The sequence below is a fragment of the Coregonus lavaretus genome, assembly GCF_964263955.1.
Source record: "Coregonus lavaretus genome assembly, chromosome: 22".
Classification (NCBI taxonomy): Eukaryota; Metazoa; Chordata; class Actinopteri; order Salmoniformes; family Salmonidae; genus Coregonus; species Coregonus lavaretus.
Window position 1 is genome coordinate 17,811,660 of NC_140009.1, and position 17,001 is coordinate 17,828,660.

General features: G+C 42.6%; 1 protein-coding gene across 1 annotated transcript in view; it reads left to right on the forward strand.

Moving 5' to 3' along the window:
• Positions 1-17,001, forward strand: part of LOC311150109 (adenylate cyclase type 6-like) — a 53,056-nt gene that overhangs the window by 19,423 nt on the left and 16,632 nt on the right. The window lies entirely within an intron of this gene.

A 17,001-nucleotide genomic window follows, 5' to 3' on the forward strand; every position in this document is an offset into this window, starting at 1 on the left:
ATTGGCTTCCTATTTAAAAAGAAGATGGAGAACAAGCTATGAAGGAAAAATACTGGTGCAGGTACAGCCAACTAGTGCAAAAAATAATATTGCGATATTGTCAAAACGATACAATATATAGTCAAAAATAATATATCAATATGTATCTGTATAGATTTCTTCCCCAATCACTAACGCTTATGCACACACATATGCACGTGCACACACACACACACACACACAAACACACACACACACACACACACACACACACACAGACACACACACACACACACACACACACACACACACACACACACACACACACACACACACACACACACACACACACACACACACACACACATACACACAAACACACACACACAGGTACTACACATCCACACACAAAGTCAAACACACTGGTAATTTTTTCCGTGGCACTTCATGACACCGAACATAATGCATTGTGGGATAGATATTTTCTCCCCTTTGATCCCCAACCACCGCAGAGTTCCTGAAAGCCCATTAGATGGACGGATGGACGGACGGACAGATGGACGGACAGAACATCGAGCCATGCTGTGGGACTCTGAGTCAGGGGACAGTCAATACGTTTCAATAGCATGTTTGTCTCCTTCTCACAACACGGTTAAAAAAAGTATTTATTTTATTAGACTAAATAAGTTGAAAATGACTGAGTATTTATAGCTCTTTCCTGGGTAAACAACTGTGTTTATGGCGCAAGGGTCATTGTTTTTGTATGGATATTGAATAATACAGTGTGTTGTAGGTCTTTCATAATATGTGACCCACAAATTCTGTTGAATATTCCCATATTAAGCTTTTTGATTTTTGATTTTTTTTCACCTTTATTAAACCAGGTAAGCCAGTTGAGAACAAGTTCTCATTTACAACTGCGACCTGGCCAAGATAAAGCAAAGCAGTGAGGTCAAAAACAACAACAACACAGAGTTACGTATGGAATAAACGAAACGTACAGTCAATAACACAATAGAAAATCTATATACAGTGTGTGCAAATGTAGTAAGTTATGGAGGTAAGGCAATAAATAGGCCATAGTGCAAAATAATTACAATTATAATTTAGTATTAACACTGGAGTGATAGATGTGCAGAAGATGATGTGCAAATAGAGATACTGGGGTGCAAATGAGAAAATAAATAACAATGTAAATAACAATATGGGGATGAGGTAGTTGGGTGGGCTAATTACAGATGGGCTGTGTACAGGTGCAGTGATCAGTAAGCTGCTCTGACAACTGATGCTTAAAGATAGTGAGGGAGATAAGTGTCTTGAGCGGCAGGCCTACATGTATGATCTTCGGCCTTGGCGGTGAAGCTATAGGTGAAGAACCCCACCTAGACAAGGAAAACACTAAAGGAAACACTATTTAACCCATGGCATCCTAACCCATGGCATCCTAACCCATGGCATCCTAACCCATGGCATCCTATTCAGCAGTGTAGAACCGGTCACAAGAGGTGTTAACCCCTAACCAGCCATTCAGGTTTATAAGTGTAGAATAAGATACCTCATGGAGGAGGAGGAGGAGGAGGAGGAGGAGGAGGAGGAGGAGGAGGAGGAGGAGAATCTGATATTCTCCCCATGCAGGCTTCCACTGCCTCACTGATAAATTATTTGTGGATTTAACGCCGCAGCAGCATTTTAACGAGGCTACCTGTCATGCTGAGATTCTCCTTCCTACCAGGACGTCTTCTGACAGACGGGATCACAAGGGTTTTTACAAGAGATATTACACACTGACCTATACATAAACGCAGACATACAGGGTTTTTACTCATGTCTGCAGTCTGCATGTTCACACTTGACACATGTTCACACTTTACACAGTTCACACATTTGATATTCAGTATTTGCTGTTCATGAAGGTTGTTGTTTTGTTTCTTGTGAAGCAGCAAGGTTTTCTATGATCTTTGTAACAGGCCCCCTAGAGAAGTAAGGACCAATGAGCAACATAAGAAAGGAATCATCATTTTAGCATCACTTCTGAGAATGACTAGGACAAAAAAAAGCAGCACCACTGCTAACCAATGATGTCTCCCTCAGTGCTTGTGTTCAGTTCAGTCCAGCGGTTGCCACGGAAACAACTATGGCTCAAGTAGTCAAGACCCAGTAGGCTGTGTTGGTATATATACAGTTGAGTTGCTGTTGCATTTTAGCACATTTTAAATCAGATCATACTATACTTTTTCTCCTCTATCCATCAGATAGTGGAAAAGGAAACCATATAGGCGTATTCTGAGCCCGTACCATGATTCTGAGCCCGTACCATGATTCTGAGCCCGTACCATGATTCTGAGCCTGTATCATTCATGTTGAGGGACCTCTTAGTTTTGTGACAATTGTTTTACATCCGGACAGCAGAATGAGGAGTTGGGGTTAAGGCCAAGGTAATGGTTTATGTTAGTGGTTGGGTTGTTCTAGGGTCCGTGCTATCCGGGTTCCTTGTGACATCCCTACCCCATTGAAGTAGTAATTTAAAATGGTTAAGGTAAGGGTTAAGGTTAGGGTTAGGCAAGGGTGATGGTTATGGTTATGGTTATGGTTAGGGTAGGGGTTAAGGTTAGGGTAGTGTATAGCACTGACCGTCAACCAACAGAAACCAGGGGTTGTGTTCTGTGTGTGTGTATATATAGCACTGACCGTTGTTCTAGGACTCAGCTTTGTTCTCTAACACAAATTACAAAATGGCGGCTAGATTCCGCTGCCATCCACAGGCATGACCATAGGCATAGTACATTGTGCTGTATACAAGCTGTGCTCTGTTGCTGAGCTGTTGGGCTGCGTAGAGGCCTTTGTTCTCCCCTCTGGTGTGGACGTGGCACAGTCCAAATGTAGAATGGACTATGGCTGGGAGAGAAGGCACTTGAGTGGAGACTGTGGGCAATATGTGGGAGGGAGAAGGACACACAGTGTGTTGTTTTTTGCCATCGTCCGTCTGGTTCAGAGAAGCTTATCTGTGGTCAGCTAGCTGAGGGGTCTGTGACGCTGCACGTTTTGGATGCTTCCGGGGCATTGTAAAAGCTCACTGTGTTTTCAGGCCTAGTGTGGGGGAGGGAAGAGGAGGCTGTTAAAAAAATCACACTGATTAACTCTTTAGGTATATTACAGCTTACTCAATTTACTTATGACGCTGCCTACTCCAGACGACTCGTTTAAAAAAAATCAAGGAGCAAAAAATATTGCACTTTATTTGGAACGCTAAGCCAGACAATATTAAACGTGCCTATTTATATAATGAATATGAGTTTGGGGGGCTGAAATTATTAAATAATAAAGCATTAAACGTCTCATTAAAATCTTCACTAATACATAAGTTATACTTAAACCTGAACTGGTTCTCCAGTAGATGACTAAGGAAGGCTCATCCATCGTTCATCCTTTGTTGCCTTTATACAGATTACAACTTCTCATTTTCGGTTAGTTGAAAATCAAACCTTTTTCAAGTATCGCCCTTTCTTAAACAAGGCATACAATGCTGGTTACAATTTAAATGTTATCCTCCAGAAAAAACGGAACAAATATTACAACAAATATTATGGTTAAACTCAAATTGATTGATAAAAATATATATAAATTGTTTTATTATATTTTATTAATGATATTATGAATAGGAATGGTGGAGTTATGTCACACATGCAGCTATCGAAAATAAATGGGAACGTTTGCTCAATCCAAAGTTATAACCAACTGCAGCATTACCACAAAAATGGAGGAGGCAAGTGGAAGGGGGAGAATGTAGGGAACTTATAATAAAGACCAAAATTGGCTGAAAAAGATTGGCATAAATAGAATAATACACTACTTTCATTTGTGGACAAACACTTTGGCAGCTGCACCATACAGGTTGCAAAATAGTTGGGAAGAGATTTTCGATGTACTGATTCCATGGCACATGGTTTATGAACTGATACACAAAACAACGCTTGATTCAACATTTTGAGTTTTACCATTTAAATTATTATAAAAAATTATTGCCAACAACAGAATGTTAAATATACAGTATGGGGCATACAACAATCTCAGATATGCAGATTTTGCTGCGAAGAAACAGAATCATTAGATCATTTATTCTGGTATTCGTCTCCCGAGTGGCGCAGTGGTCTAAGGCACTGCATCGCAGTGCTAGCTGTGCCACTAGAGATCCTGGGTCGAATCCAGGCTCTGTCGTAGCTGGCTGCGACCGGGAGACCCATGGGGCGGCGCACAATTCGTCCAGGGTAGGGGAGGGAATGGCAGGGATGTAGCTCAGTTGGTAGAGCATGGCGTTTGCAACGCCAGGGTTGTGGGTTCGATTCCCACGGGGGGCCAGTATGAAAAATAAAAAAATAATGTATGCACTCACTAACTGTAAGTTGCTCTGGATAAGAGCGTCTGCTAAATGACCAAAATGTAAAAATGTAAATGTCCCCATGTAGCTTGATTCTGGTCACAGGTTCAGGAATGGCTGAAAAATCACAACATTCATTTAAAATTAACCCTACAAATAGCACTGTTGGGTGATTTGGAAAGTCATAGTCAATCAATCAACAATATAATACTATGGGGAAAATATTAATGTTTAACTTACAATCTGTGGATACTATGAGACTAGAAAGGTAAAAAAATTAATGTAAGACATCATAGCACAGTTGGAGAATATATGGCACGTGGAAATCAAAAGAAGATGGTCTACAGAGATACACTATGTGGCCAAAAGTATGTTGACTCCTGCTCGTTTAACATCTCATTCCAAAATCATGTTTGCTGTTATAACAGCCTCACTCTTCTGGGAAGGCTTTCCACTAGATGTTGGAACATTGCTGTGGGGACTTCAGCCACAAGAGCATTAGTGAGCTCCCGACGAACAGTTATTGTGCTGACGTTGCTTCCAGAGGCAGTTTGGAACTCGGTAGTGAGTGTTGCAACCGAGCACAGACGACTTTTACGCACTACGCTCTTCAGCACTCGTTCTGTGAGCTTGTGTGGCCTACCACTTCGTGGCTGAGCCGTTGTTGCTCCTAGACGTTTTGACTTCACAATAACAGCACTTACAGTTGACCCGGGCAGCTCTAGCAGGGCAGAAATTTGACGAACTGACTTGTTGGAAAGGTGGTATCTTATGAAGGTGCCACATTGAAAGTCACTGAGCTCTTCATTCTACTGCCAGTGTTTGTCTATGGAGATTGCATGGCGGTGTGCTTGATTTTATACACCTGTCAGCAACGGGTGTGGCTGAAATAGCTGAATCCACTAACTTGAAGGGATGTCCACATACTTTTGCACATGTATTGTAGGTGGGATGGGCTGAGAGTAGCAGAGGGGTGGGATTAAAAAACGAATGATCGGTAATAGTTATTACTGAAAACACTATAAAGATGTCTGACTACTATGTATCCAAAATGTAATGTGTATAATCAAAAAAACTATATATTTTTTATGTAACTACTGTGTATAAAAGTAACATATATGAAACATGTGTGTAAAATGTATATGTGGTGGAGGATGAGCCAATATAAACATTAAAATACAATAAAAAGGAGGCTGTCATTCTATAACCCGATCGCCTCGCTCTGATAATGGTTTGGCTGGGGTTTTGTTTGGGTGTTATTATTCTATGATCCTGTCTGTGTGGAACTCTGTTAAACAGACCTCTTTGATGGCACAGATTCTGAATTATGATGCTGAGAGTTTGTGAGAGAAAGGGGTAGTTAAACAGTAGTTAGTCAGTCAGCACCCATAGACAGCAGTTAGTTAGTCAGCACCCATATACAGTAGTTAGTCAGTCAGCACCCATAGACAGTAGTTAGTTAGTCAGCACCCATAGACAGTAGTTAGTCAGTCAGCACCCATAGACAGTAGTTTGTCAGTCAGCACCCATAGACAGTAGTTAGTCAGTCAGCACCCATAGACAGCAGTTAGTCAGTCAGCACCCATAGACAGTAGTTAGTCAGTCAGCACCCATATACAGTAGTTAGTCAGTCAGCACTTATAGACAGTAGTTAGTCAGTCAGCACCCATAGACAGTAGTTAGTCAGTCAGCACCCATAGACAGTAGTTAGTCAGTCAGCACCCATAGACAGTAGTTAGTCAGTCAGCACCCATATACAGTAGTTAGTCAGTCAGCACTTATAGACAGTAGTTAGTCAGTCAGCACCCATAGACAGTAGTTAGTCAGTCAGCACCCATAGACAGTAGTTAGTCAGTCAGCACCCATAGACAGTAGTTAGTCAGACAGCACCCATTGACAGTAGTTAGTCAGTCAGCACCCATAGACAGTAGTTAGTCAGTCAGCACCCATAGACAGTAGTTAGTCAGTCAGCACCCTTTGACAGTAGTTAGTCAGTCAGCACCCTTTGACAGTAGTTAGTCAGTCAGCACCCATAGACAGTAGTTAGTCAGTCAGCACCCATAGACAGTAGTTAGTCAGTCAGCACCCATAGACAGTAGTTAGTCAGTCAGCACCCTTTGACAGTAGTTAGTCAGTCAGCACCCTTTGACAGTAGTTAGTCAGTCAGCACCCTTTGACAGTAGTTAGTCAGCACCCATAGACAGTAGTTAGTCAGTCAGCACCCATAGACAGTAGTTAGTCAGTCAGCACCCATAGACAGTAGTTAGTCAGTCAGCACCCATAGACAGTAGTTAGTCAGTCAGCACCCATAGACAGTAGTTAGTCAGTCAGCACCCATAGACAGTAGTTAGTCAGACAGCACCCATTGACAGTAGTTAGTCAGTCAGCACCCATAGACAGTAGTTAGTCAGTCAGCACCCATAGACAGTAGTTAGTCAGTCAGCACCCTTTGACAGTAGTTAGTCAGTCAGCACCCTTTGACAGTAGTTAGTCAGTCAGCACCCATAGACAGTAGTTAGTCAGTCAGCACCCATAGACAGTAGTTAGTCAGTCAGCACCCATAGACAGTAGTTAGTCAGTCAGCACCCTTTGACAGTAGTTAGTCAGTCAGCACCCTTTGACAGTAGTTAGTCAGTCAGCACCCTTTGACAGTAGTTAGTCAGCACCCATAGACAGTAGTTAGTCAGTCAGCACCCATAGACAGTAGTTAGTCAGTCAGCACCCTTTGACAGTAGTTAGTCAGTCAGCACCCTTTGACAGTAGTTAGTCAGTCAGCACCCTTTGACAGTAGTTAGTCAGTCAGCACCCTTTGACAGTAGTTAGTCAAGTAGTTAGTCAGTCAGCACCCTTTGACAGTAGTTAGTCAGTCAGCACCCTTTGACAGTAGTTAGTCAGTCAGCACCCTTTGACAGTAGTTAGTCAGTCAGCACCCTTTGACAGTAGTTAGTCAGCACCCATAGACAGTAGTTAGTCAGTCAGCACCCTTTGACAGTAGTTAGTCAGTCAGCACCCTTTGACAGTAGTTAGTCAGCACCCTTTGACAGTAGTATACAGAAGACATGGAGGCTTAAAGAACTGGAATAGGCGGGGCCTCCCTCTCTCTATTTGTCCATACACCTCTGGTCATTTCAGATAGGGGCAGGGAGAGAGCTGTGTAGACATGGAGCTCAGGCTGAGTACACAAACCCAGCAGATGCACAACAGAGGGAGGGAGGAATGGAAAGGAAGAGACTGGTACTGAGTGAGGGAGAGAAAAAGGGAGCCAATGAGAAACCAAAAAGAAGGGGAAATAAAGAAAATGCGACAGAAAAACAGAGAGATAGCTAAAGAAAAAGAGAGACAATCACAGGCAGACTCACGCACGCACGCACGTATGCACAAACACACACACACACACAGGGAGACACGAGGCACAGCTCAGAAAGAATGATGCATCTTCTGTTAGTGATTTGTTACTAGTTCACTCTTTTTGGGTGCGAGAGTGCGTTTTATAGACTGATCTAACACAGATGTTTGAAGGACTTCCAGATGCTTCACAAAGGCCATAGCGCTCCGACTGCTCTCTCCCTGGCCCCATTTCAACAACAATATCCCATCTGTCACTGCTCCCACTGGGAAAATGGACTTATAAATTCACTGCGGCTCTCCTCCTCTCCACTTCCTGTACTGTTATTTTCCACTAAATGACTTTTCCCAGCTAGTGCTACATGTCTTACTCCATGTCTTGAAATGACCACAATAGTAATATAATTCCTACTGTAGAGCCATGATATTACTGTTCTCCATGTAGAAGGCAGCCTGGTTGTTTCCAAATAGATCTGGTTCTGGTTACAGTGAACAAACAGTGAGTGCACGTCAGTGATAGTGGTCCCAAACGGTGATAGCTAGCTGCTAGCCTGAGACCCCTCCACCCTCCCTCTCTAGGTCCAGGTCTGTAGTACCCTCCACCCTCCCTCTCTAGGTCCAGGTCTGTACCCTCAGTGACCCCTCCTGGGCAGGGGATGGCAGGTCTTTGGAGGGAGCCTGTGGAATGTGGGTGATGCCTGCTAAGTGAACTCTGTGTGGTGATAGCGTCTCTGACAGGTCACAGTCTTTCAGGGTGTGAGGCACTGGCCTTCGCCCCATCAAGGGCTAATGCTAACCACAACCCTTTAGCCCCAGGGTTAAAGAGTGGGAGAGGACAGAGGAATATTGATGAAAAAAACATCATCATCATTAGTATAATCATCATCATCAAGGCATATTATCTGTTACACCTAAATTAATGACGAAATACTTTTTTCCCGGATAATGTCAACTATACAGTATTTCTATTTTTCCTTGGCCTTTGATTTGAATGTTGTGTATCTCTGTCTGTGTAAGAGCACAGGAGGAGCTTATGAATGGACTGAACAACGACATCAAACATGGAGACAATTGCATGCTCACGGTCACAGAAAGTGAAATGGATGTGAGGGGGAATGCTCAAAGGTGCAAACTCAAGTGTCAACTGATTTCACTGGTTGCTGGTTTCATACAAACATGCATGCACAGTCGCACACACGCACGCACGCACGCACGCACGCACGCACGCACGCACACACACACACACACACACACACACACACACACACACACACACACACACACACACACACACACACACACACTCTCACACACACACACACACACTCCCAGCTCCTAGCACCCAGCTGTGATTGGTTCCTCAGTGTTGGGTGTTGGGTGAGTATTGTAAAGGGGGAAGAAGGAGAGGAGGATGTGGGGAAGAGGGGTGGGCGTGAGATAGCCTGCTGTAGTACTACTATACTGTATGTGTCCTTGCTGGGAACAGAAAAAGAAAGAAAGGAAAAGCCCCTTACATGTGCTTCCACGAATAAGCACCCCAAATAGACCCTGTCCTCCCTCTCAGTTTTAGGTCACACATCTCTGGTGAAAGACATTAACAGAACAGTTAGCTAGCTATAGCGTGCGTAACATTTGGTTCTGGGTTCTGAGATTAGGTCAAAGCGAGCATTCCCCAAGTAAAACCCATTTGATCATAGATCGTATAATGTGTGAGATGTTAGGCTTGGGCAGTGCATGGTTGATTTCTAATGGCAACTAGATAGGGGTTCTTGACAGATTATTAGCTAAGTATATTGGATATGACACTGCTAAATGACTCAGATGGTGCGATCAGTGTCAGATGATGTTAAGTATAAGAGGTAACTTTTGCTGTGCGTCTTACTCTTCTCCCAGCTGTCTCTTCTCTCCAAATACATTCTCACTTTCTCTCTCCTTCTAAGCGCAATTCTCTCCCCGGTGGGACTGACATATTGAAAGGATATCTTCTGGCCTTAAAAGACAATGTTTATAGACACTGGGGCCAGAGCACAGACATCCTGCTAAAGTAAATGACCGGTGAGCTAAATCCATCATAAAGGAGCAGAAATGATAAATAAACCCTCTGGAGGTTCTATTAACTCACTCTCATCTTCATATGGCTTCCCAGGGTGCTGATGGCTGGGAAAAGCAAAGGGAGAGCAGGGTGAGATGTGGTGGGGTTCAGGGAGTACAAGGGAGAGGAGAGGAGTTCAGGGGGAGTATACCCCCTGGAGCTCAGCTTGGTGGAGCAAGGCCTGGACTAGGTGTGAAGGGCTAGTGGGTGGTTGGACGGTGCAAGGGCACTTTAGTGATTTGAACTTTGTAATTCCTACCTACTACAGTATGTTCTGAGCATTAGCCTACACCATATTCTTCCAGTCAGGTATTTCCTTTCTTGTGATACTATGGTTATGCATATACTCATCATATTTCCAAAGTTATAAGCAGTTATGTTTCAGTCTGTCCATATAAGCGGAAATTCTTGTTTATGCCACGATGGAAAAATCCACCGAAAACAACTAATTCCTTTTCATTTACAGTGTTAAATAACACTAATATGTGAGAAAAATTGTCCTTACACAGCCTGGAGATGTGTTGGGTCATTGTCCTGTTGAAAAACAAATGATAGTCCCACTAAGCCCAAACCAGATGGGATGGCGTATCGCTGCAGAATGCTGTGGTAGCCACGCTGGTTAAGTGTGCCTTGAATTCTAAATAAATCACAGACAGTGTCACCAGCAAAGCACCCCCACACCATAACACCTCCTCCTCCATGCTTTACGGTGGGAACTACACATGCGGAGATCATCCGTTCACCCACACCGAGTCTCACAAAGACACAGCGGTTGGAACCAAAAATCTCAAATTTGGACTCCAGACCAAAGGACACATTTCCACCGGTCTAATGTCCATTGCTCATGTTTCTTGGCCCAAGCTGGTCTCTTCTTCTTATTGGTGTCCTTTAGTAGTGGTTTCTTTGCAGCAATTCAACCATGAAGGCCTGATTCGCACAGTCCCCTCTGAACAGTTGATGTTGAGATGTGTCTGTGACTTGAACTCTGTGAAGCATTTATTTGGGCTGCAATTTCTGAGGCTGGTAACTCTAATGAACGTATCCTCTGCAGCAGAGATAACTCTGGGTCTTCCATTCCTGTGGCAGTCCACATGAGAGCCAGTTTCATCATTGCGCTTGATGGTTTTTGCGACTGCACTTGAAGAAACTTTCAAAGTTCTTGAAATGTTCTGTATTGACTGACCTTCATGTCTTAAATTAATGATGGACTGTCGTTTCTCTTTGCTTATTTGAGCTGTTCTTGACATAATATGGACTTGGTCTTTTACCAAATAGGGCTGTCTTCTGTATACTTCCCCTACCTTGTCACAACACAACTGATTGGCTCAAACGCATTAAGAAGGAAAGAAATTCCACAAATTAACATTTAAGAAGGCACACCTGTTAATTGAAATGCATTCCAGGTGACTATCTCTGGTTGAGAGAATGCCAAGAGTGTGCAACGCTGTCATCAAGGCAAAGGGTGGCTATTTGAAGAATCTCAAATATAACATATATTTTGATTTGTTTAACACTTCTTTGGTTACTACATGATTCCATATGTGTTATTTCATAGTTTTGATGTCTTCACTATTATTCTACAATGTAAAAAATAGTAAAAGTAAAGAAAAAACCTTGAATGAGTAGGTGTGTCCAAACTTTTGACAGGTAGTGTATATATATTTATTTTGTGCCTGTTTTGCATGTTATTTTGACATTAATATGTGTCACATATCAGTTTGCAAACAATGTAAAAAAATAAAGAAATAATCATTGAGTTAATAAAGCCGCATACAAATTTGGTCTCTTTTTTACTTTCTGGAGTAAGGCAGCTCCAAAATGCAGGTGTTTCAACCTAGCTCAGTGCTTTCTGTGGTGGTGGGGCAGCCAGCGGAAAATACGGAGCGTAGGGGTTGGTCATGTTTTCTAGTTGCGCCATGATTGGGTCAGTGTTCTGTCACTCATGGGGACACCACGTCACCGCAAAATCTATGGGTAGAGTTCGAAAATTCAAGCTGCCATGGAGTTACATTAGAAATGCCCATCCAAAAAGGCTCAAGGTCATTGGCCACAGATAAAATGACGTCAAATCATGTTATATCTACCGTAGCTTTGATTGGACTGATCATGTCAACATCGTACTTTCAAAATCTTAGCTAGCAAGCTAGCAGTCATCATCATGAATCAAGTCGACAATCTACTGGCAAATCCTTTTCAATCCTTGTCATATGAAGAGAAATAATGAAGAGAAATTATAGATTAAACGTATCGGTATTCACCGGCCATTGGACATAAATATTACACAACAAGTTGGAAATCGCAAATTCAACAATGAGTGGTTTGGAAGGAATCAGTGGTTAACTGCAAGCATTGCAAAGCAATCACTAGCCTGCTATTCAGTGGAGTGGGAGTGTGGTCCAAGTCTGGGTTTAAGGTTCTATTTTCCAAGCTTAAAAGGATAAACATTCAACATTGGCCATGCTGTCAATCCAGTATGACTTCTTCCGCGCTCAAAATAACTGGAAACTCAGAACTGGGAAATCGCAGACTTCAGTGTTCAAGACAACTGGGAACTCTGAAAAAAACGAGCTCCGACTAGGGAAACACATTTTGAATGGTCATCCAACTCGGAATTGCAAGTCGGGAACTCGGGCCTCTTTCTAGAGCTCCAACCTGAAGATCACTGACGTCATCATGATTCAACCTTGTTTTTTACGAGTTCCCAGTTGTCTTGAAAGCACCATAAATCCAGAGAATGACAGACTTTGATGACAAAGTTTGATTACAAAATCTACCCATGAAGGAGTCGCGCAACCTTCCTTTTCAAGTGACCACAGCATAACAAGGTGAGTCCAAAGATATCTTGTATGCTGCTGCATAAATGATGTAATATGCCGGTGAGATATGTATACTGTAACTAAGAAAGTAATACTAAGTGTATGTTGTGTAGTAAGCTGTTAGTAGCCCATATGCCTCACCCTAATAATTTGGTCCCTTTTCCCCTCATAACTTAGCCTACTGTTCTGTGCCTCGCAGAGAGGTGTCTGACATTGTGGTGGAAAAAGTGGTGGAAAAAGTACTCAATTGTCATACTTGAGTAAAAGTAAAGATACCTTAATAGAAAATGACTCAAGTAAAAGTGAAAGTCACCCAGTAAAATACTACTTGAGTAAAAGTCTAAAAGTATTTGGTTTGAAATATACTTAAGTATTACAAGTAAATGGAATTGCTAAAATGTACTTAAGTATCAAAAGTAAAAGTATAAATCATTTCACATTACTTATATTAAGCAAACCAGACGACACAATCTTGTTTTTTTAATTTACGGCTAGCCAGGGGCACACTCCAACACTCATACATAATTTACAAACGTAGCATTTGTGTTTAGTGAGTCTGCCAGATCAGAGGCAGTAGGGATGACCAGGGATGTTCTCTTGATAAGTGTGTGAATTGAACCATTTTCCTGTCCTGTTAAGTATTTAAAATGTAACGAGTACTTTTGGGTATAAGGGAAAATGTATGGAGTAAAAAGTACATTATTTTCTTTAGGAATGTAGTGGAGTAAAAGTTAAAGTTGTCGAAAATATAAATAGCAAAGTAAAAGTACAGATATAAAAGAAAACTACTTAAGTAGTACTTTAAAGTATTTTTACTTAAGTATTATACAACTCTGAACAAAACAGTGTGTACTGATTGAAAACAAAACTTAACTGCGAATTCATTGGAACATTCTCTTGCTGTGAGGAACTAAGTTGTACCAGATTCTGTAATGTAAAAGTATAGACTGTAGAACTAAGGCTGGCACAATTACCAAATAATTGTGTAACTGACGATTATAGATAAAGACTGTCATGAAAATAAAATAACCACTGTAACTGTAAAAAATATATATATTTGCTTTAGTTTTTTTGTGTGGAACAAACAGCTGACTGAAGACGGACAGCTGAGCATTCATGCAGTTGAGTCCGTTTCCGCAGTAACATGGACTCTTTACAACCTGATAAAACTTTGTTGCTCCTTGGTGAAACAAGCAAGATGTTGTAGAAAACGAGTCTTTGGTTGCCTAGGCAACGCCCCCTCCCTGCAGCAGCAGCACTTGCAGTCAGGAGGAGGAGAGGAGAAAATGTTCTTTTTTGGTGTGTTTCTTTTTGCTATTCAAACGACCAATAACCGTCATCCAAAATTCCATGACTGTCAGAACCCTATGTAGAGCAGCAAAGACTTCTGGCATCTCAGGTCATCACTGAGTGAGTCAGTCAGTCTTTTATTCCGCTGTGTATTCATTGAGTAATTTGGAAATTCATTGATTGAGCCTGTTCATACTCTCTAAGCCTTTTTTGGAGGTTTATTGTGTAATAAATGCATTTTAATCTATCCTGTGTTGTTTTGTCATGGCTGCTGCTGTTGTTCTTTTCCCTTTCTAGATCAGGGACTACTGGCTTACGTAACTCCATTTTGATAACCAAGGATTAGGTTCTCTGTCTACAGAGTGGCTTGCTGCCCTCAGTATGTCACTCTGAGGGAAATATGGACTATACCTCCTTAGATACAACAAGTATTATTGTTTTAGAGGGTCCTCATAATCACTATGTAATAGAGGGGACATAACATTATTAGTGGACAATAGGAGTATGCCTCCAACTGTACTGTGGCATGGACACTATAAGGGCCCTACTGTGTGTGTGTGTGTACACAGTGACTATGTTCTGGGACAGCTGTAGGCCCACTACAGGTAGATAGTGCTGAGTGGAGCTCCTGAAGAGTAGGTGTGTGTCTATTGTGTAAACACAGGACCTGAATGTGTGTACCATGTCAACCTGCAGGCCCTCTCCCTCTTGAGAAAAGCAAGCAATTGTGAGCCTACTCATATACCGTACAGTACAACTATACACACAGACAACACTCCGTCACAGACAAGAAGACAGGCAAGAAGACAAGAAGGCAATGTCAATTTTCCCTCACAAATATGCACACAGTACTCTCTCTACAGACCACTTAAGTAAACATACACCACACGCACGCACACAGCAGGTTTCTCTCTTCTCGCTGGGCTGTTTTTGCTTGAACAGTGAGAGTAATGTAAACAGAGCTGAGCGCTCAGAACCATCTGCCTAATGTCACTGTGTCCCATATCTGTCCTCTATATCTCTCTCTCTCTCTCTCTCTCTCTCTCTCTCTCTCTCTCTCTCTCTCTCTTTCTTTCTCTCTCTCTTGCTCTCTCTCTCCCCCTCTTCCCGCTCTCTCTCTCACTCCTTCCATCTCTCTCTCTCCCTCACCCCCCCCTCTCTATCTCTCTATCTATCTCTCTCTCTCACTCACTCCCTCCCTCCCTCCGTCTCTCTCTCTCCCTCTGCCCTCACTCCCGCCGTCTCTTTCTGTCTCTCTCTCCCTCTGTCTCTCTCTCTCTCTCTCTCTCTCTCTCACTCTCTCTCTCTCCATCTCTCTCTCTCTCCCGCTCCCTCACTCCCTCCATCTCTCTCCGTCTCTCTCTGTCCCTCACTCCCTCCGTCTCTCTCCGTCTCTCTCTGTCCCTCACTCCCTCCGTCTCTCTCTCTCTCTCTCTCTCTCTCTCTCTCTCTCTCTCTCTCTCTCTCTCTCTCTCTCTCTCTCTCTCTCTCTCTCTCTCTCTCTCTCTCACTCACTCCACTACCACCACATCCTTCCTCCCCTTAACATCCCCCTGTCTCCATGTTATCTGTTGTTGTCCGTTGTATGCTATTCTATTTTCTACTCTCACCGCTCCTCCCTTCCCAGTCTATTCCCCCTTCCCTTAGCTCACATATCTTCCTCTCTCTCTTTTTTATTGCTGCTTCTCATTCTAAATCTCTCGCTCCCTCTTGCCCCATTTTCTCCATGTATCTTGTTTATTTCTCTTTTCTCTTATTCTTCCTGTTTTATTTATTTCCCTCTTCCTTGGTGTAAAAACTCTGCATATTCACCTATGCACTTTTTCTCGGAGAGGTCAGGGAGAGTTCAAAGTAAATTAATGGGCCAGATGTGGATTAAGAGATCAAGCTAAACCAAGCCTTCTTCAGTTAATTTCACTCTTTGACGAAATGCACATATATGGGCTAGGTGGAATTTCATCCCTGTCTTGTGTAATATTCTTAGGAGGAGGAATATTTTAAAGTGTGCAATATAATGGTTGTATGTTTGCTGTAAACTGAAGTCATTCAAACCAAGCCTACCTGTGTTACAGTTTCTGCCCAGTAGGAGTCAGACTTCACCTGCATAATGATGGGGCAATCAACTGTCTATTTCAGGATGATTAAAAGTTTTATAAGGACGGTAGAATCACTTTCATATAAAGTAGAGGGAGTGCATAAGAGAGAAAGAGAGAGTGAGGTTTGGCAAAGAGTTGAATTTAGAAAAATATCTAATCTTATACCTCCAAGGAAAGATGTGGTTTAGATTGGGAAGACCTTGGTTAACCCTAGCTGGCACATTAGCCCATTAACTTATTTGCTGTGCTAATTTTGGGTAGCCACATAGGGTGTGACATAACAGTGTTTCCTGTTGGCATGCGGCAAGCCGGTGTTTGTGTCCAAAAACAGCCTTGGGAGGAGTGGAGTGTTTCCACTCTCTCACGCAGCAGACTGTAAACAAGAGGCCATCTTTAAAGGAAACAGCCTCTTGGCGTGTCAGAGGGCAGCGTTTTTTCCCACGCTACAGCTGGGGCACTCCGGGGACAGTGTGACAGGGGAGGTCCCAGAGGCAGGAAACAAAAAAAACGCCTGTTTCATTTCAAGTTTAACAAGTTCAGAAAGCAAGCTGTAAAACATGAGGTGGTCAATGGACTGCCATGAGAGGACGAGAGCAGGAGGAAACACGGTCCCACAAACAGGATCATCATGCCTCCACAGGGAATGTTAATATTTGTGTGTGTGCTCTGTCTGTGTGTGTGTGCATGCTTGCACGTGTGTGTGCATGCATGCTTGCACGTGTGTGTGTGTGTGTGTGTGTGTGTGTGTGTGTGTATGTGTGTGTGTGTGTGTGTGTGTGTGTGTGTGTGTGTGTGAATTTGTGTGCGTGAAGGAGTGCATGTGTGAGTAAATGCATGGATATTGTGTATTTCCATACAAGGTCAGGTGTATGTAATGTATTATAATGATGTAACTGTACATCTCAGTCCTTGAGTCCCGTGTAGCTCAGTTGGTAGAGCATGGCGTTCTGTATGCACTCACTAACTGTAAGTTACTCTGGATAAGAGCGTCTGCTAAATGACTAAAAT